This window comes from Triturus cristatus, chromosome 1_2 (assembly GCF_964204655.1).
Source record: "Triturus cristatus chromosome 1_2, aTriCri1.1, whole genome shotgun sequence".
In the NCBI taxonomy this organism is placed as follows: Eukaryota; Metazoa; Chordata; class Amphibia; order Caudata; family Salamandridae; genus Triturus; species Triturus cristatus.
This window is the reverse complement of record NC_140580.1, coordinates 782,901,562-782,922,817: the sequence shown is the minus strand read 5'-3', so window position 1 is coordinate 782,922,817 and position 21,256 is coordinate 782,901,562. Positions and strand designations below refer to the sequence as shown.

Below are 21,256 nucleotides of genomic sequence, written 5' to 3'. Positions count from 1 at the left end.
CTCTGATTGGCTAAGCCCCTCGAATTTGCAATATGGTCCTCTATTCTCACGTTCCTGGCTTCTCAGGGAAACAACTATGTCACTCTTCTAGCTTATAAAGTTCTCATGCGAAAAGGTCCGAATTATCAACATGTTGACCTCTAAGTATAGGTGGTTATTGTTTTCCTCCGCCATTCACACTAGCTGAGTTCTGGCAGTTCTCCACGTTCCTATCCTTGACGAGGAACACTGTGCTCTGATCTGAGGACGCCTGGAGATCTTCAGAGCCATCCGAGTCTGCGCAGTAGTCATCGCGCTTACACGTCGGTGGCCACTTCCGAACTCCATTTTGAATATCATGGCCTAGTGGGCCCGAATGCCAACTTAAGCAAAACAAACATAAAGGATAATTAATATACGAAAATGAAGATTCTAATGTTTAATCCCACACTAATGCCATTATATATTAGTGTTTTCCTAGTTTGTAGCAACATGTAAAGCAATAATACTCACCATTCCGCTAAACCAGGAACGCAAACCATTACAAAGCAACATAAATCATGCAATTTCTATCACAACACCTTCTATTGTTATTATGCGTACCACAGTTAGTCATCAAAGTTATTCTGCCATGCAATTAGCATTTAGTCCTGCGTGTAATTCGTGTTTATCAAGGTGCACTGTTGGTTAGTTATACCACTGCAAACAGTTAATACAGGTTAATATGTAAATTGATTACGCAATTAGTATTTTTCACGCAAAATAGAGAAGGTATACAAAAAATGTATTTTACCTGCTCCACCACAATAATTACATACACATTTTGGCCACCATGTTGGTGTTGGTCATAATGATCGTATATGTTGTACTATTCCTTCTGACCCCAATTGTCATACATTGGTCTCACGTCAATACTTAAGTCTCAAATAGAGTCTTCACGTCCACGGCTTGCCAAGCGTCTAGTCCCATTTGTAATGTTCTTACCCTTTCAAAGTCCATTGACGGCGCTCATCTCCTTACCCCTCGCCTGACAATCTCTGTAATCCATGAACTTGTATAGTTCACGGCCCACTGGTCGACTGAGCCATCTTCCAGGGACGGTTCTGACAGATTTTAAATGAATAAATACTCAGCACCAACTCCACCATTGCTGTTGAACTCACAGCGGGTGCTACCAGAAGTGTGATAGTAGAAATCAAGAAATTATATTCAAGCTCCCATGTTCAGCAGAGCGCTTGCTGTGTTTCTGCCACACATCACCATACATGCCAACATTTTAGGACAGGGACGTGGCCGATGTAAAATTAAAAATCGATTGAATGAAAATTCTCCATTGACTTCTAGTGTAGAAAATGCAATTTCAGGCGGGAGACAGCTAAAATAAAGCCATTTTTGGCTTGAAAAATTGGTAGTCTGCCGCCTGAATTGGGTCTATTGGCATGTATGCATCACGGTGGCTGGTATAGATGCCATTCCTGTCATTCATATGATTTTGGTGCATGATGGCTTTAGGACACGGAATCTGACATTCACTTTTAAATAATGCTGCTAAAATAACACCTCTTTTTTAAAAATATTTTATATAATTCTATTATGATGCTCGGATAGAATTGTATTCATGTCTCCTTTTTACAGGATGTAAGAAATATTACAAATGGTTTAAAGGATTTGTGCAATAAAAAAAAATGTCATTCATTTATTCATTTTCATCAATTATTGCAGTCCTTCATCTATGATGAGGGTTTGAATCCACCTATGGGGATGAGGTCCCGTACCTTTAAACTCCAGAACACTGCCTATTAATGTGAAATGCAAGCATTGAGGAAGGTGAATGTTCGCTGAAACACGTCAGCATGTAATAAACATATGGTGGATAACCCTGTGAATGTTCTGTTGAACTTTGTGAGCTTGAATATAATTTTGTGATTTTTACCATCACTCTTGTGGTGTTCGACAGCAATGGTGGAGTTGGAACTGAACACATATATACACACACACACATATATAAAACAGCTTTTTCGTGACTAAAGAAAAATGTAGATGAATTGAGGAAAGCCCTTGTAGTGCGCAGTTGGAGCACTTTATTTCATGGTATGTTCTTTATTAAAATGATCTCAATCAGCAGTATGCAACATTACCAAATAACATGCCGAAAAATGCTGTTGCAGGTCATCTGAAATCTATATTTTTTAGTAACTCCGTCAGAATGATTACTCTTGACTTTCTTGACTAGAACCAGTGAGTTGTTCTTTGGTAATATTAGGTTCTCGCCACCGCCTGCACGTTTTCTGAAGCCGCCCTTTCGCTTGCTTTTCGCGCTTTCCCGTCATTACGACGGAGACGTCCATATGACTGCTTGTTATTGGCTGCTTCGAATGTCTCTGCTCGCGGTGATTGGTTGCTTAGGTACAGTTTAGCGCGGCTGGTTTGAAAGCTGCTCATTTGGCAGTATCTGCAGTGTGGAAGGAAGCTGTGTTTTTTTTCAGGTAAAAACCTAATGTAATATTGTTCAGCATGTGCGATAATGATGGACTGTAAAGTTGCGAAAGGTCTGGTGTGGTTTAGAGAATGATATGCGCGCCGTAGGGCATCGTGCCAGCACTCGATCGGGCGCTTGGCGTTTCAGAGCCGAAAGTGCCGGGATAGACCGGTAGTGGCCTTTGGTGGAGGTCGGGGAGAGCTGGCTGCACCCGTTCAGCCTGCTCAAAGAGCCAGTTGTGTGTTGTCGCTCATTGTGGTGGTGTCTGCCCTTCCCGTATACTGTCTTCCTAGGCGCTTTCGAATGGCCCAGGAGATTTGGCTGCTGCCTTGTGTCCCGGGCCACTCTTTGGAGATGGTTTCTCCCTGCACTTTCTTAGCGTTATAAAAATTTCGTTCCCATTACCATATTAAGTCCATTGTAATATAGAATATTATTAAACTACTGGTTCAATTAAGTTCAACTACACTTCCCATAATGCATTTATTTGCTAATAAACGTGCAGGATTAGTGTACGGTGTCGGATAACCTCCAGTTACGTGAGACATTAATTGGAGCATGTCCCTAACATCCCAGGTCCGTTTTAATATGTGGTCTGCACGCTGTATTAGATTGAATAGACCCCACCCCGGAAGTGCTCGTTGAGTTGACGACCCCCCCTGTAGTAAAAGCCAGTCTTGCAAAAGCCCCCGAGGACTTTAGATGGGTTCGCATTGTAAAGGATCACGAGGGTGCCCTATTAACAATAATCCACTTTTTAATTGGGTGTCATTCAGGGAGGTGACACGTTCTGGCATTGTTGTCGTTATATAAGATATCTGATTATGCCTTGATTCCTTTTGTATCAGGATTTGGATTCCAGCATGGTTCTGATTTTGCTGTACTTTTTATTTTATTTATTTGATCGTTTTAGGCCTATACCCTGAGCGATATTCTCATGAGGAATTCCACTCCCTTCTATTATAATCGGGCTGTTTACCAGGTGCGAGAACAACCGAACCCATTTTAACAGATGAAAAATCCAGCTGGAAGATTTTTATAAAAACGGGCATCTTGTAGCAAACGCCACCGCCATGGCACTGTGGTAGCATGTAACGATTAATCTGTACGAGTAACCTTCCCTGCCTTTCTAAGAAGATAAGATAAGAGTAGACTTTAACTATAATCCCCACAGAAAATGGAATGCTGTCTGCACCGTTAATCCCGGTTTCCCGGGTATAGACTCCTAATTGCACCCTAACGTCTGTTTATTTTTTTATTTTTTACGGGTGTGAATTCACCACCATATTGGTACCAAGCAACCTGTAATCTGAGGGCGATACAGGGGATGCTAGTAGGCAGGAATCAGTATTACAGGGCCTCCTGTGAGTGTTTATACGCCATCAAACTTGCATGTGGAAGGAAGGTTATTCAACAACTCCTCCAACCCCCGCCCTCCCCGAAAAGGTTGGCAATGTACTACTGACAAAGGAGGAAACCCACCCTTTTTCTTCATACATAAGGCGTGTGTAGGGACAGTGAGTTTGCACTTGCTCAGCAAAATTTCACATGCAGATATGCATGCTTGCCTTTTTCTCATGACAATTGAAATCACCGTCATTTGCCAGTAGTACGTTTTTCATACTTCTGCAAACGCTTGTGAATTACATAGTCTTCTTCAATCTGCACTGATGGAAGGGAAAGTGTACTTGTATGACTTTCTCTTTTTTAAATCTAGAAGTATGGCACGCATCAGACATTTTTTACTGAATGATGCCTCAGATAAATAGCTTCAAGTTGCCCCCCAGTTTAGGAAAACATTTTCAAAATTGCAGGTTTTTTGGTATGTTTTATTTTAAAGCAATTCCCAATCCTGCTTTCACGGTTCTTTCCATATTTGCAAAAAAATCTGGGAGCATTGGGAGTGGATTCAAATTGTTGAATTTTTCAAGGCTGTATACACATTTCCATACTGAAACTGGTGGCGGTGACCAACCTTCAGCTCAGTGCATTTCCTTGTAGAACTCACCTTAATAGTAAAGGTTGTATGCATTAATGAATCGTGTATATGTTTGAATAACTTGTACATCCGAATACAGTTCTAACCTTGTTGGCAGACACTCCTGTTTCACAGATGCATAGTCTGATAATGTAAACTGGCAGCCAAAGGGTTTGTGCTGCATTCTGCAAGCCTTCTTGTCCAGTGGTCTAAATACATATAACAAGCATTGACGAATGCATTAAGTTTTGCTTGTCATAATCTTTAAAAAAAATTTGCTTGGTGAGCAGTTATGCAATATAAGTGAAGAAACTTCGTTTAAGTGTTATTACTTATTTATTGAGAAATCAATATATTGCGTAGTAAGTTGTGGTACAATGAAGTGCTCCTGTACCTTCAGGTGATGTTGATGCTATATAAAACTGACCCCTGAATAAAATTATGAAAAGCAGGTTTGAATGTGGAGATTTGGGCGGAGTGTAGGGGATCTATACAACTGATTGAACGGGCAAAGTGCGGGAGGTAAACGGACAACATACAAGAAACGTGGGCAGCCACACGATCTGCAGCAAAAATGTGCAGGCCAATATTAAGTTAGTGATTTATAACCAAATATGTCATAAAAACCCTGCGTTTCCCGACCATGCAATGTTTTATCCCTGTTTTGTGGCGTGGCTGCTTTTCAGCATGGCTAAAAGTTAGTGGTGTAGAGAAGCGTGGAATGGAGTGGTGTAGATTTGAGTGGCATAGAGTACAGTGTGATTTTAGCAACAGAAGTCATGAATGTCTGGTCATCGAGGTTGTGCAACCAAGTCAAAATGAAAAATTACTAGTCCCAACAGCAGTGTTTTGTTTGTGCCAAAAAGTATTTTAAATCTATATTACAAACTATTTGCATGTTTACAGGCACTTGTGGGTTTCGCTAGTACGGTTACTGGAAATTAGAGATGTGTTGGCACTACCACTCTCAAAGCTGTCCCTGTATGCCTTAGAATTTTACTGTATCCCGTCCCATGCATGACGATCAGAGGGTATCCAGGAGACGTACGTCTGGGGAATGTAAGTTTGGTGCTTGCACAAGCAGAGCATGTATAGCCAGTGCATTGTGTACGCGGGATGATCATCTTGTTCGCGTTCTGGTTTAAGCTCCTGGAGAAGCCTTGAGGGGACTCGTTGTGGTCCATTGTATGTTTGAAAGTGTGGAACCGTGCTGCCCACTGCATTGAGATGTGGCGTTTACGGATGCCGCGGAGTTCCTCATGGCGTAGTGCATGTTCCTCTGATGATCCCCATTTTGCGACTGCTCCATTCCAGGCTGCCAGAGGGTGCCCTGCCGGAGTTCTCCAGGACATGGCAGTGTTTCGTTTGGCCAGTAGGAGAGCTAGTGATGTGAACTTTATTTCGACTTTGTGTTGCTTGCGATGTTTTAATATACCTAATGCACTGGCTTCCCATGTTGCGATGTCTGTGAGCCCCTTTACCTCGCGCAGTGTGGGGTGAATTAAATTCCTGTAGGCGAGGAGTGTTGGGCAGCTCCAGAACATGTGGCACTAGGCTCTTGGCACCTCGGGCATGAGAATAAGGTGTTTGGGTAATACCTTTGAAGATTTGTTGGGTGTCAGATATGCGCGATACAGGATAAAAAGCTGTTTAGTTTTGAATTAGTACTTCCGAGATACTTTTAGGGTACTCTAACTCTTGTTCCCATTCTTTGTCATGGAGGGGGTCTCTGGATCTCAACCTCCTATTTTGCCTGCAGAGGTGAGTAGCAACTGCATGTTGGATTGATTTTCATCTTTCCTGGAGGGCCGCCGACAAACGGTCTGGGCCTCTCTGAGCTCCGCCGAGATGCCGCCATTGGGAGTCGGTGTTCCGCAGGGATCTGTGTTGAGCCAGACTCTCTTTAACATCTTTATGACACCTCTGGCGGAGTCTTCTGGGGCCCAGATCGTTTCCTACGCCGATGACACGCAGCTGCTTTTCGCGTGTGGGAAGGATCAGGCTTTTGATGGGGAGAACATCCGGGGCTGCTTGGAGTCGGTTTTTAGCTGGTTCCAGTCGAATGGCCTTAAGGCCAATTCAGATAAATCGGAGGTGTTGTTTTTTGGCTGCTCCCTCGACCCTGATTGGCGGGCCTGGTGGCCGTCGGATATGTGTCCCCCTGCCCTGGCTTCGCTGGTGGCAAAGAATTTGGGTGTAAAGATGGATAATAGCCTGACACTGGTGCCACATGTTCGTGGTCTAACGGGCACTTGCTTCGGGCTACTCAAGATGCTCCGGAGGTTTTTGCCTCTGCTCTCGGAAGAGCACAGAAAGATCACTGTACAGGCCTTGGTTGGTTCCAGATTGGACTATTCTAATGTCCTGTACAGTGGTCTCCCGGACTGTACAGTGGTCTCCCGGACTATCTTGTTCAGCGGCTGCAGGCTGTGCAGAACGCTGCAGCTCGCGCTATCTTTGGCCTCCATAGGCGAGTTGGAGCCTCCGGTTTGTTGCTGCAGTTGCTTCATTGGCTGCCCATCCGGAAGCGGATCATGTTTAAAGTTCTGACGCTGGCGCATAAAGTGCTTTTTGGCGTGGGCGCGAAATACCTCCAACGCAGGCTCGCCTTCTACCGCCCTGCCAGATCCTTGCGATCCGAATCTCTGTTCTTGGCTGTGATTCCTCGAATTAGGAAGGCACGCTCTGGAGGGCGCGCCTTTAGTCTGAGGGCCCCTCAGTTGTGGAACACCCTCCCTTTGGCCCTACGGTCCTCTATTAATCTGCTTCACTTTAGGAAGAGCCTGAAGACCTGGCTTTTTAACCTTTAGTATTTCTGCTGTTCTTTTTTTTTTTTTTTTTTCAGTTGTTCGCTGTATGGTGTCATGTTTTTTATTCTGAGCTGCCTCGATAAAGCGCCGGGACACTCCTTTGGAGTAGCCGTGCGCTATAAAAATAAATGTATAACATAACATTCAGTTATTGGATCGCTGTATACAACCATGTGGTGTCCTGGACCCATTTGCATATAGCATGGGGGCCTGGGTGTGTTGCTGTTTTGTTGTCGGTCATGTGCTGGTCTCGGTGACAATCTGCCAACTATACATGAGAAATTGACCTCTGGGAAGGCCAGTATCGGTTGTCTGTTCTGCAAATGAGAGCAAGTTCCCTTCTGCGAACAGCAATCCCACATCTGTAAGCGAGTGGTCTGTCCAGATATGTAGGGTTTGTGCTGTGTAATCGATCGTGATCTCAGGGAAGCCATAACACTGCTAAACATTAAAGAAAAAAGTGTCCCCCCCCCCCCCCCCTTCCCAATGGGTATGTGAACAGTACTTGGGCCATGGGACACTGATACGAGCAAACTAACAAGGAAGAACAGGAAATACTATGCTACAGCCAATAGAAACGGAGGAAAAGTGGCAGGAACAGGAACCAATGAAAAGCAAGAGGCCCCTTTCAAGATGTACATTTTAAAATAGATTTCACAAGAACTGTGCAGACAAAACCTAAAAATGTCCTGTCCTGACCCCCAAACAATGTGTGGTGGGCGATAGGAATTCCACTCCCCTGTCAATGATGTGCAAAAGTAAAAGTTCATGGCTGGATTTCTGGTGCAAAAGTAAAAGTTCATGGCTGGATTTCTGGTGACATGAAACAATCTGTTCACCCAACCATGACAGGGCTCGTAAAATCCACTCTCATTGTCGAGCAAGATTTAATCAGGACACGCTATTTTTAGGGACTACTCACCATTTTTGGCACGCTGAAAATCCTCTAACTTCAGTCACAGAATAAAAAGTAAATGGAGGAAGATAAACTGAATTCTGACTGGTCTCTGAAAGCCAGCAAATGTGACAAGATAACAAAATTTAAAGGCATCTTTTTTGTTCAATAAGTGAGAGCAATAAAAATGCCATTACATCTTGTCACATTTGCTGGCTTTCAGAGACCAGTCAAGTCAGTTTGTCTTCCTACTTTTATTTTTCTTTGTGACTGAAGGTAGGATTTTGTAAAGTGAATTGTGACAATTGAACCGTGCAAAGCGTGTGAAATGAAAGGCTTTAAGATGTCTGGCACAACACTGAAATAGCTAAGTGAATTGTTCAAACATTTCAAATATATTTCAGTAGTTATGAAGGCACATTTTTGTAATTGTGGTGAATTTTTTTTTTATAGGATAAAAACAAATTGGAACACTTTACTTGGTGATGTGTAGATTTGAAATATTTTTGCTGGAACCCAATTTCCAAACCTTGTTTAGGCTCTATTATCAGTAAAACCATATTAGTGGTAACGTTTTGTGGACATTTCAATTGAAAATAAACTATCCTTTAAGGACAGTGCCTTACTGCATCATGCTTTAGTAATCCATTTATGAAAAGTGATTATTTTTTTAAACATAAACTGAGAATTATTACTGCTCCTGCCCTGATGACAATGCTATTAGTCAACTAAGAGGCAAGCCAGTGATCACATGTACCCTATGTGGGTTTGATTCTTGTTCTACATGGAGCAAACATTTAGACTAGTAAATAGTTTTTTTTTTTTTTTTTTTGAACAGGCGAAATAGTGAACATGCATATTTGAAGGTGCTCTCTTATGTAATGATAAAGAAAAAGACTGCTCCCTAAGAGACAATATTTTACTGTAGGAAAGTGCCCCTTTTTGCATGGTTACCCCCCACCTTTTGCCTAATGTTGATGTACTTTGTGTCCCCTGGGTTCCTGCCAACCATCTACCCAGGGCCTATGTGCTTTCCCCAAACTGTACTGTTGCAGAACCCAATTGGCAACTCTCTGGCCACATGTTAGTCCCTTGTAAAAGGTACCAAAGGTATTGTGACCAAGCAAGGCCTCTAAGGGCTGCAGCACTTATTGTGCCACCCTTAAAGGCCCTGAACCTTTACACACGCACTTTGCCATCGCAGGATGCGTAGTTTGGTGCAGAACAAAGTGAAGAGTTGACATGGCACACATAACTGTGCATTGCGTACAATCCACTGCCCTAGGTAACTCACCCCTCTAGCTGGGTGCACTATACCAGTGGTGAGGGTACAGGTGCTTGAGCTCTGTACCCCTACAGTGTCCATTCTTAGACATTGGAAGTGCAGTAATGCCATAAAGAGTATATGGTCTGGGAGTTTGTCATTACGAACTCCACAGCACCATAATGGCTTTACTAAAAACTGGGAAGTTTGGTATCAAACTTCTCAGCCCATTAAACCCACACTGATACCAGTGTGGGATTTAATGGAAAATGCACTCGGAGGGCATTTTGGAGATGCCCCCTGAAAAAATAACCTAACTAGTGTCCTGGCTGAGTGGTTGGTCGAGAGTCTGTCGCTCTCGGGGTCCTGAAATAAAGCACATCCTGGGACGAGGTGCCAAGCCTCCTCCCACCAGGATAGGGTGGGTCCCCTAAGGGGAAGCTTCAAAGGCTTGTTGCCTTTGTGCGCTATTCCAGCCATTTGCTGCTCCCAGCAACTGGAACCCACCGGTTCTGACTCCCACTTTGGTTGGGAAAAGTCCTGGGAAAACCAAGTTAGGAGGAGAGTTGTGCCCACCTTTGCCAACCCATCCCCGCGGGGGGGGGGGGGGTGGCCATGGTGGAGCACAACTCCGTCATTGCCATCTTGAAGATTGTGGGGGGGGGTTGGGGGGCGCAGCCGACCATAGTGAGGCTTATGCTGCCTGGCATATTAGGGGGTGTACCCACCCCAAGGAAGGGACCCATTGGTCCCGAACTGTACATACCTGTAACACCCCTAAATTTAGTATTATGGGGCAACCCTGAACCTTGCCTCCTCAGACAAGAAGAAACTAGAAGGACCGAAGATCAGTGCTGAAGAAGAGGACACCAACATACTTGGCCCCAGACCTACCGGCCTGTCTCGACCTGCTACAGCAAAATCCCTGTGTCCTTCAGCCAGCAGCCCCTAAGAACCCAGAGGACCTGCCTTGCCTTCCCAAACCAGACTGTTTCCCGTGAGCACCAGATTTGCTCACCCACAGACTCTGGCAAAATCCGCGAGTCTGCACCCCATGGCCCAAGTGCGAGTGTCCCAACACCACAAGGAGGTTTCCCTGGCAATCCTTGCCTGGGATCTGGTAATCCCTGACCTGCTTCAAGTCTCTAACCGATGCCTGCAGGCCCTTTCTGGAGGTACCCCCTGACCGCGACCGGAGTTGGTAAGAAAAACCAGATGCCAAGACACCCCTGCAGCCGATGTCCCATGGCAGTCGGTGGCCCACCCGACGGTGTCCCAGCATCCCAAGATATCCCAACTTATATTGCCAACCAGTGGTTGCGTCCAGAATATCTTCGTCCCTGAACCTGCAGTGTTTGTTGCAACCATAGAATCCCCATTGAAATAAACAGTCCACCTGACGCCAAAACGGCACCCTGCTGCCCCAGTGCTGTAAATCAGCTCCCCCTTTACCCTGAGCCTAACACCAGGAGCTTTGCTCCCACAATCTTGTGGCCTGCTCGTGGTCAGCCACCAACCGGAGGCCCCCTATCCTCCATTAGATAACATTGGGCCTCAGCACTTTGCACCCGGCCGCCCTAGTGCAGCTGAGGGTGCTTTAAGAGTGCATCCTCGACCCTGGTTCTAACCCCAGAATACCAACTCCCAAACCTAAGTGCTTACCTATAACACCGTTTTCTCCCATAGACTGCTTTTCTGCGACACCACAAAGATTCTATGTAAGGTTATTTAGATTTTAATGTAATTTTTGTTCTTGCATCTCCACAATTTGGCGCTGAGAGAGCATTGCCCGTTTTATACCCAGCATTTATAGGTCTTATATTCTGTGAGTCTATGCAGGAGGGGGTCAGCCGGGCCCTCATCCTATAGTATAGGCCATAATAATTAGTACATTTTTCCTGATTGATATTTGACATTTATTAATTTATATAATACCTGAGTCACCCCGTTGGGGGTTTCTCCGTGCTTAGGACGGTACGCTACAGACAAACCAGAGGGCCTCAGAAAAGATAGGTTATTAAAAGCTTCCTGAAGTGAGGAAGGCTCTGGCAGTTGCAAAGCTGGCTGGGGAGCTCGTTCCAGAAAGTCGGGGCAAGGTGAGTGAATGCTTTGCCACCCGTGCGAGCCTTTTTAATTCTCGGAGAGCAAAGAGGTAGCTTGGATCCTGATCGGAGGGGCAGAGAGGGAGTGTACTTAGTTTGTCAGACAGGTAGGAAGGCCCCAGACCGTTGAGGGCTTTAAAAACAATGCAGCTGATCTTAAATTTCACCTGCTTTCTTACAGGGAGCCAGTGAAGTTTAAGTGGAATGGAGGCCGTTCTGGGAGGGGCATTTGCTACTAGTCGGGCTGCCGTATTCTGGACTACTTATAACTTGTTTAAGGAAGCCTCGTTGGCTGAGGCCAACAGTGCATTGCAGTAGTCCAGATGGCTTACCACTAGGGCTTGCATCAGTGTTTTTCACGTGGAGGAAGGTAAGAGGAAATACTCTTCTGAGTAGGCTGAGTGTGTGAAAGCAGGTACCAGCAGTGGTAGCGGCGTAAGATTCTGGTCAATACGGATTCCTAAATTCTTGACCACTTCTTTTGGATAGGGGGCCATGCCCAGCTCCTCCGGCCACCACCTGGGAGTCCAGCTTATGGCTGCACCTCCAAACATGATCGCCGATTTCTCGGCGTTCAGTTGAAGGAAGTTGATCCTCATGCAGGTGGCAATGGTCTTCATGCCCTCTGAAAAGATGAGTTGTATGTCAGGGCTGGATTTATCAAAGGTGAGAAGGAGCTGGGTGTCGACCGCGTAGGAGATGGGACTGAACCCTAGGTTCCTCATTAGTTTAGCCAAGGGAGTAACATAAATGTTGAAGAGGGTAGGGCTCAAACCGGAGCACTGAGGTACTCCCTTGGTTACTTTGGTGGTTTTAGATCTAAAGGTTATGTTATGTTAATTTGGTTTTGTAATGTGAACAGCTACCCAAAAAGGGTTTCCCAGCACAGAGCTAAAAGGAGACTCTAAAGAGAAAACCTAACTGAGTAAGAGATGTTATTGGTTAAATAGCCAAGTTTTTAGTTTAAATACACAGACTCTTTTCGCATCAAAAGGGGGAGAGAATTCCACAGTCATGGGCCAAGATAGGAGAATGCATGGCCACCCATTCTTACCAATCTGATTCCAAGAGTCTCGAAGACTTCCTGAGTAGACGAGCGCAATGCACGGGTGGGTTGATAAAGACGTACCAGATTTTGCAGATATTCGGGTGCAGTGCCATTCTTGATTTTAAACATGTAGCTCAGGGCCTTGACCTTTGTTCGATTTTCCACCCTGAGCCAGTGCAGATCTCTCACGGCATTCGAAATAGAAGACATTCTAGGAGTACCGCAAAGAAGTCTAGCTGCAGAATTCTGTACCAACTGAAGTTTGCGTATCACGTCCTTGTTAATACCCAAAAAAAGAATGTTACCGTAATCCAGTCGTGAAGTTATCAGTGCCTGGCCACCGTCTTTTGGGAACCTGCAGGAAGCATCCAGATGGTTTATTTTTTTTTTAGCCATCGGAGAATAGTAAAACAAGTGGCTGCAGTTTTTACTGCATGTTGTCTCATTGACAACTTATCATCTATGATGAAGCCAAGATTGCGAACCTGAGAAGAGGGCACAGGTAGAGGCCCCATTTCAACAGGTCAATGTTGCGAGCCCCAGAGATCTGTGTTTTTCCCCAGAATGAGGACCTCCGTTTTTTCCCCATTGAGTTTGAGCAGATTCAATTGCATCCAAGATGCAATATTACGCAGGCCCGCTTGCAGGGTAGAAGGTCCAGAAATCTTTTCAGCCGATAAGGAAAAGAATATCTGAGTGTCATCGGCATAAGAAAAGAGCGACAGCCCCGCTTCTTCCGCAATCACTGCCAGGGGTTGTATGTACATATTGAAAGGAAGCGGGCTTAAGACTGAGCCTTGTGATACCCCATAGGACGAGGGATAAATCTTACAGGCAGCCCTAGAGGAAAATACTTGAAAAGTGCGTTGTCTAAAAAAGAAGACAACCAGCCAAGTGCCAATCCCGAGATACCTAGGGACCGTAAAGACTTAATTAATACGGTGTGGGAGACCGTATCAAATGCGGCACTTAGTTCAAGCAATATCAATGTCACTGTATTGCCTGCATCCAGACGTTGACGCAGCATTTCCGTTACGCCAAGAAGTGTTGTCTCCATTGAGAACCCTGCTCTACAACCAGACTGAGAGGGATGAAAAATTTCGATGCTTCAACGATCAGCGACAGTTGGGTGTTTACATGTTTTTCCAGAACTTTAGAGAATACTGGAAGAAGATAAATAGGCCTAAAATTGGTAGGCTGGGAAGGATCTGCATTAGCCTTTTTTAGCAAGGGAAGGACCATTGCATGTTTCCAAATTAGCATCAATGCCTCATCAAGTGAGGCATTAAGTAATTCCATAATAAGGTTCAAAGATGGCTGTTCGAATTGCAGAAGCACCGACGCCGGAAGAGGGTCAGAGGGAGAGCCCGATTTTAATATTGGCTAAAATGTTTTTAAAAGAGCTTATATTAAGAGGCGCCCATCTTTTTAGATTTATATAGGGAACGTCCTCAACAAGGGGACCCGAAACAGGAATGTCCTGAATAAGTGACGTAGGCTTAGTTCCCTCTAGCGTCAGGTAGATTTGTTCCTCTTTATTTATGAAGAAGTTAGGAAGAATGTTTCATTGCAATTCATCCTGAACAGGAGAGCAAGGATGCGTGTCCGAGCCTGCTAACTTCTTAACCATAGAGAACAAAGTACGAGGGCAATGCTGTGCCCTCGAAATGGAAGAGGCAACATACTCTGCTCGAGCAGTTTTGCATAGAGTTCGATATCTTTTTAATGCAATATTAGAAGTGCCTTTAGATGCAGGGGAGTAATTCTTCCTCCACTGTCTTTCCATGACCTTGCACTTTTTTCCATTTTAAATGGCTCAGTAAACCAAGGAGCCGGGGAACGATGTTTTTTTAATAGAAGGTGGAAGACAGGCGTTAGCTGCCTCTATAATCCAATTATAAACATTTTCCACAGAAGAAAGTGATATCGAATCCGAGTGAGGGGCGCTCTTAGACCATATTAAATTTAAAGGTGCCCATGTGACTGTCTGGGTTTGTCAGATTACTTTGTATATCGGATGTTGGTAGTGTTAGTCCTATTGTGCATGGAAACTCATTCATTTATGAAACCTGGCCTAGCATTGCATCTTAGGGAGAAAATAGTACCCCAATTTACCACATCAGAGCTATACCAGGATGCAAATAAGTTCTTTCGTCAATCCTGTGTGGTTTATATTGTCTGTGGCGCCCCGCGAAAGTGGATTCTTGATGTACCCAGTAGTATGGACCATTATACCATGCATAATCTGTCCAGCCTGTTAGGACATGCACTTTCCAAATTGGGCAGAATGCACCGGATCTGCTGCCCAGGATGAGTAGAAAGTCTACCTGCCACAAATGCTTGTGCCTTTGGGGCAAAGAAACATTGGTGCGGGTGTTGTACTCTTGCATTGGCCACCCCACCCTCCTAGGCAGATAGGAGATTTGTCGGAGGGAGAGCGGTGCAGGATTTGCAGAAATCCCACTGTATGGCAGGAATATTTAAAAAAAGAAAGAAAAAAAAAGTTTCGCCCATCCTAACATCAGGCCGCACCCGCACACATAACGTCTCAACAGTCTTTCTGCTCCCATGTGGACTAAAAAAAAATCCCATGGCAAGCAAGAGGACATTTGATTCTTTTGTGTGCTTATAAATATGGGCCATGCGAGGGTGGTTAACACTTAAGTTCATCCCACTTGCAATGGGGAATGGCTGCACTTTTTGGGCTTGTGTAGGCTGCCATATGGGAAACCTACCAGACCCAGACAATTCTAAAAAAAAAAAAAAAACTAGACACCCCGGGGGAGCTAGGTTGGTGTGCTTTGTGTTGATCCCACAATCCCCTGCAAACCTCAGACTTTGTTTGAAATCATGCGTTTTACTTACATTTCTGTGAGAAACTTCTGGAATCTGCTGAGCCACAATGTTCCTACCACCCAGCATTGCCCCCTCCCCATAAAAGTGGTACCTCAATTGTGTTTGGGCCAAGAGACCGTGACGAAAATCCCACCTAAAGTGCTACGTTGAGAGATGGTGGCAGCTGCAGGATTTGGGGCTGTGCTTGGCCTCCCTCCATAGAAAACTACAAACCAGACCCATTTGACAACTAGCCAGTTAGATGCAGTTTTCTTAACCACAATGCCCCTCAAACTGTGCCTGAAATTATGCATTTTTCCTTACATTTCTGTGACGGAAACTTTCAGAATCTGCAGGAATCCACAAAATTCCTACCAAGCATTATCCAATTGTGCTGAAATATGTAGTGCCATTTGTGTGCCTGGGCCTAGTGCCTGTGACCTGAACAGATCAAACTAAGGTCAATGTGAGTCCCCTCGCAAGGTCTCACATTGACCTTAAGTTTGATCCGTTCCTGCCGTGGACTAGTTTGGCTACCCTTTTTGGAAGAACTGCTTGTTCGCCATAACATGGGGTGTTACCCCTTTTCTTCATTACCAGTTGTGATGTGGTGTTTGAAGGGCCTGACGCATGTTTCTGCAAAACCATTTGTCTTGCCTCTGTACGACTGTTTCAAAGACCAATTGATGCTGAGTGTTCCAGCCGAAGATGTCACCCGTCCATGCATGTCAATCAATTACTTGGCAGGTGTGTTCTTTTTCTCTGCCACGCCCCTTGAAAGAGGCTTGGCACCCAAAAAAGCTTTGTTTTTTTGAGAGACCATTGTGTGAAGGGTCAGCTGTTATAGGTGGTCACTGGGACCAAGAAATGCAAGGCAGTGCAAAAGAGGACTCTCTAGTTGGCTAGTGCTCTGTATTAAAGACTGCTGCATGCTGACCAAGAAGGAACAATTAGAAGGCCCGTGTGCTCATTCCTTAAGGGCCAAAACTACTATGTTAGTCTTGCCATGGTGGGTGCTGGTTGGCAGGCCTCAAAGTGGTAGTTGATGGACATATTCATGAGGCACTACTGTTGCGACAGTCTCGTCAGACTGGCAGCCATTTTGCCTGCTCGATCCTGCAAGAATTCTAATCTCGGGTCTCAGAATTTACTCATCCCTTGCTATGGTGAGTCTGTTTTTTTTTTATCAGCTGAAGCTACTTTTTAGGGCCTGCTGTCCCGTTCAGGTGATAGCTCCACCATTCAAATTACTTTCATATTTCAGTATACTAATTCAACAGTAATCTTTTATGGGTTCCGGAGTAGTGTGCTACTCGCCCAAGAAGCGGTTCAACACCACATCGGGGGTAACGAACGCTATATAAATGCAAACCTTTCCCTTCTATCCATCCGCTAGCCTTGTGAATCCGAATAACTAACCTATCCACCTCTCAAATTACTTTTCATATTTCACTATACTTATGCAACACTAATCCTTTTAAGGGTTCCGGAGTAGCGTGTTACTCGCTGAAAGCGCTTTGAAGCCTCATCAGGGGTAGTAAGCGTTATATAAATGCAATTATAATACAATAGCTTGAGGTGGCAAAGAGCAGGTGTTTTTGGTTCATTCAGAGTGAATGAGCAATAAAGAGGCCATTAAATCTTAGTTCCAATTGCTGTGCATTCAGACAGAGGTCAAATGTCAGCTTACAAATCGCTGCTTGTGTTTTCTTGGAGATTTGTTACCTATCTTTCTCAGACCCTCAAGTTAGAGAATTTGGAAAGTGAACTCTGACAATTATGCTGGGGTACAGGGTGTTTGAAATGAGAGGCTGTAGCAGGTCAGTTTTTTTTTCTATCGCATCTAAATACTTTGTGAATGACCTGCACACATTTCAAAATGTGTACGTAGCAAAGAATGTAATTATTAATAATCCACATTTATAAAGCGCGAACAATCACCCGTAAGGGTCTCTAGGCGCTGGGGGCCGTCAGGAAGATTAAGCAAGTCTATTGCCCACAGTCACATGGTGCTGGGCTAATCTGCCGCCGGGGATCGAACCGTGATCCCCAGATTCTGGAGTCAGTCGCCCTGGCCACGGCGCCACACCTCTTCCCTGAAGTGTTAAGGAAACCGATTTTATTAGGATCAAATCGAACAGACCGCATGGTGATGTGCAAATATATTTGCTGAAACCAAGTTTCCCCACTGTTTGTACACTATATCGTTTTTATCAGTGAAACTATGTCAGTGGGAAACTATGGTGCCACTTCAATGGAAAATATGTGGCCTGTAAATGGCAGTGTGCTACCACATAATGCTTTAGTAATATATTAATTATATTACATTTTAATAATTAGTTTTTAAACATTCCAGCCATCGCCCTTATGACTATGCTATTATTGAAGTAAGTCGGGGGTTGCATGTACCCGGTATGTGAGCTAATTTCTCATTATATGTGAGCAATAATCTAGTCTATTAAATCAAACTGTTTTTTGTACAGCAAACATACCAAACTTTATGGGTCGAGGACATAATACAAGTCACTAGACCGGCAGGTCTGGTAACCTTTTTTTGTGTGGTTTAAAAAAAAAAAATGTTTGGCTTGAACTGGAGTCCTCTTGTCAGGCTTTTCATTTTAGGGAGGTACTGCATACTCGGTCCTGCAAGTTTAAGTCCACAACCCATACTCTGCCTTTGGGAGGCACTGCTGTGGTACCTCATAAGGTTAGGATTCGGTAGTTCAAAGTATTCCTCAGAACAAGTTACTTAACTTTGTTAATGTTCCTTCTAGTGCATACTCCTTTTTACAGCCACTGCCTCCCCCACATCTCTGTTCTGTGGCGTGTTTTCCTGAACGACATGTTTCAAGTTAGATTTTTTGCACATTGTCAACTACAATGTGATCTAAATGCTCCATGTCAGAGTACTGAGTCTTAGAAAGTTTTAGAAACTGACACTAGCGTGCAGAAGTAGCACTTGCATACCCCTGTCGCTTCTGGAGTGGGTTGAAGTCACAGTTAAGGTGGGAGCATTGTTGAAAAAAGTCCCAGTCTGGTTCCTAGGAGTATCTACAGAAATATGAAAGCTGTGCCTTCCAGAAAGAATACTACAGAAGAAATCGAACTAGTTTGTTTTGACCATTCTACTTCCTGCGATGTAGGCAATGAGAAATAATGCAAAGCTGAAATGGGAATTCCGTCGAATATATACATAGTAGCGTTAAGACATAAAGGAATGTTCCTAGTATATGTAGTCTATCCAAATCTGTATAGACCTGCAGGCTTCAAATGAGGTGGAGATGCTTAGGCCTCCACCTCCCTAAGAGAACAATTTAATTCCTGTTATTCTACAACCTACTTGTAGGGAATCCTTATTTTACTGCAAAATTTTGGTGATGGAAACAGAGACTGTAGACATGTTGTGCAATCTCCCTGGGGCCATGCTACATATTGCGTGGTGTCCAGTGCTGGTGTTAACTAGGGGTTGTTGAATATCTGTGTATAGGGGCTAGAAATGTCGTTATAAAGTGTGATCTGGACACCAAGTCCTACACCTTTATCATTGGTCTTATGTTAGATACACAGGCTACCCTAGGTATATATTGCTTTGGCAGCTGCAGTATATCCCACAAGGTTCTCTCCATCGAATCTTCATCACTGAACACAGTTTTATTGTCTCCAATAATATTTGTATTTGTGTTGCTATTTAATGGGTATTTAAGTTTGGGGAAACTGTCTCCGCCCCACCCCTCTCGTGCCCTACAACACCCTTCTGCGCCACTCTGAGTTTACTGTTTTGCTAAATAAATTTCTCTTGCTAATTGGAAGCGTTGTATATCCGATTTCAAGATTCTTTAGGTAGTGCCTGAAAAAAGTATAGCACTCTAGCAAGAATGTTCATCTTCAAAGCATTCATCCTTCCTATCTATTTGATGAACAATTGTCCCTATTTCGTAAGGTTATCCCTAACGTCCTTAAATAGCGGGGCAGTTTAATTTTCATAGTTCCTGTTAAGTGGGTGTATTCTGGAGCCCCAGAAATTCAATACAGAGATGGGCTTATTTGCAGCACACTGATCTTTATTTAGGTTTTGTGAATTGTAGTATTTGCTTTAGACATTGTGCCTGTCACCCCATCCCTCCCCTTTGTAGAATTAAGTAACTCCATCTGCCTGGGTATCAATTTAGGGGCTAATCGCTAATTAAAAATGTTAGACCAGACCTGCGAATTCATGTAATGGCAAGTCTTCGATACAGAAATAACTTGTGAAGAGCTGGCTAAAGTTATTACATTAGTCTTGCATATCCTGTGGTACTTGTGGTAGCTGCACCTGTAGTAGAAAGCTCTCTATGTCCCCAGGCACTGACTGCAGTCTGCTATAAGGCTTGACTTTCAAAACCTGTCTTCTCTAACTCAGTGTTGGTTAATGTGCCTCCAGGGATTTACACGTTGGGGATTTCAATTTCAGAATTGTAGACTCCAAGTCTCCCACCCAGAGTAGTTTTACCCTCCCTTTTGTCTTTTCTTGAAGGATTTCCATAATCTTTTTCATATGTTCTTCCTGACCTCTGTTGGGGGTGTCTTCTACCCCAAGGGTGATATCCCTGCCCATTAAGTTGCCTACTACTATCTGTCTTACTGCTTTCGGATAAACTATACAATCTTCCACCTCTGGGGGAAAGGTTTTCCCACTGCCAGCATAACCCCATTTGTTTTGGTCTCCAAGGTTGCAAAAAACTGTATAGGGTATTTATTGTCTGCGAGTCATCAGCCTTGCATCTCTTGCTAGTAAATATTAGAGACTTATAGCTGCAGATTTGTTACCTTTTGAGTTTCCCAGACGTCAGGCTGGATCTGGAAACTTGTGGGATATACTGCGGCTGACAAGCATCCTAGGACCGGTTTCGGAGTTTCACCCCTCTTCAGCCAGTATAGCTTGACTAGGATGCTTGACTCTGGTCCAGGAAAGACATGGCTTGGCAGTTAGGGCTGGACTGTTCCCATGAGGCACAGGGTCTAGACTGATTTGCATATGGCCATGTCTGAACTGGGGTAGCATGGTGAGCAAAATAACAATGGATTAAACCCAGATCTGTGACTGGCAAAACATTCACCCCCAATGTGCAACATTCCGTCCATCTTGTGTGTTTTGCTATTATACTGTACAGCAAGGTCTATTGATCCTCTTTCTGTTTCTCTTTCCACTGTTTTATATAATCTGACCCTTACCCAGCAGGGCTCTGCTTTGGGACCTCTCAAGGGTTACCCTTTTGCTCTGTCTGCTTTTCTGCGGCTCCCATGCCAACCCTCCATCTTTAAGTCCCTGATTGTACATAGGTTTCTGAAATGGCTGGCTCACTTGTTTCCACCCACGCCCTTTGTTATCCCACAGTGAGACCTTAATTTAGTCCTCACCTATCTGATATGTCCTCCCTTTGAGCCGTTACATAACTGTCCCCTCCGGCTGTTGACATTAAAACAGCCTTCTTAGTGGAAATTACATCTGCCTGGAGGGTGAGGGAGTTGCAGGCGTTATCTTGCACGCCTCCCTATCTTATGTCTTTTCCAGACAAAATGGTGCTTCGCACACAGGCTTCCTTTTAACCAAAGGCCGTGACCCCATTCCATCTGGGTCAGTCCATCACTTTGCCCACCTTCTATGCTGCCCCACATCCCTATAAGGAGGAGGAGCGTGTCCACCGTCTGGACCCCAAAGAGCGTTGTTGTTCTGTCTTGACCGCACAAGAGTTCCGGGTGGACAACCAACTCTTTTTGGGGTACGTGGGAGCAAAGAATGGAAGGACAGTGGAGAAAAGGACCATCTCTCGCCGGGTTGTTTTCTGCATTAAGATCTGCAATTCCCTAGCAAAGAAGCAACCCCCCG

At 44.4% G+C, this 21,256-nt stretch overlaps 1 protein-coding gene across 2 annotated transcripts in view; it reads left to right on the top strand.

The window, feature by feature from the left end:
- Positions 1 to 2,307: 2,307 nt before the first annotated feature.
- Positions 2,308 to 21,256, top strand: part of CDK1 (cyclin dependent kinase 1) — a 109,212-nt gene continuing 90,263 nt past the window's right edge. Inside the window, exon 1 of one of the 2 annotated variants that reach the window (XM_085608797.1) lies at positions 2,308 to 2,465. The gene's annotated coding sequence lies outside the window, so the exon portion shown is untranslated. The remainder of the gene's footprint in view (positions 2,466 to 21,256) is intronic. The other variant, XM_085608798.1, reaches the window with a different exon arrangement.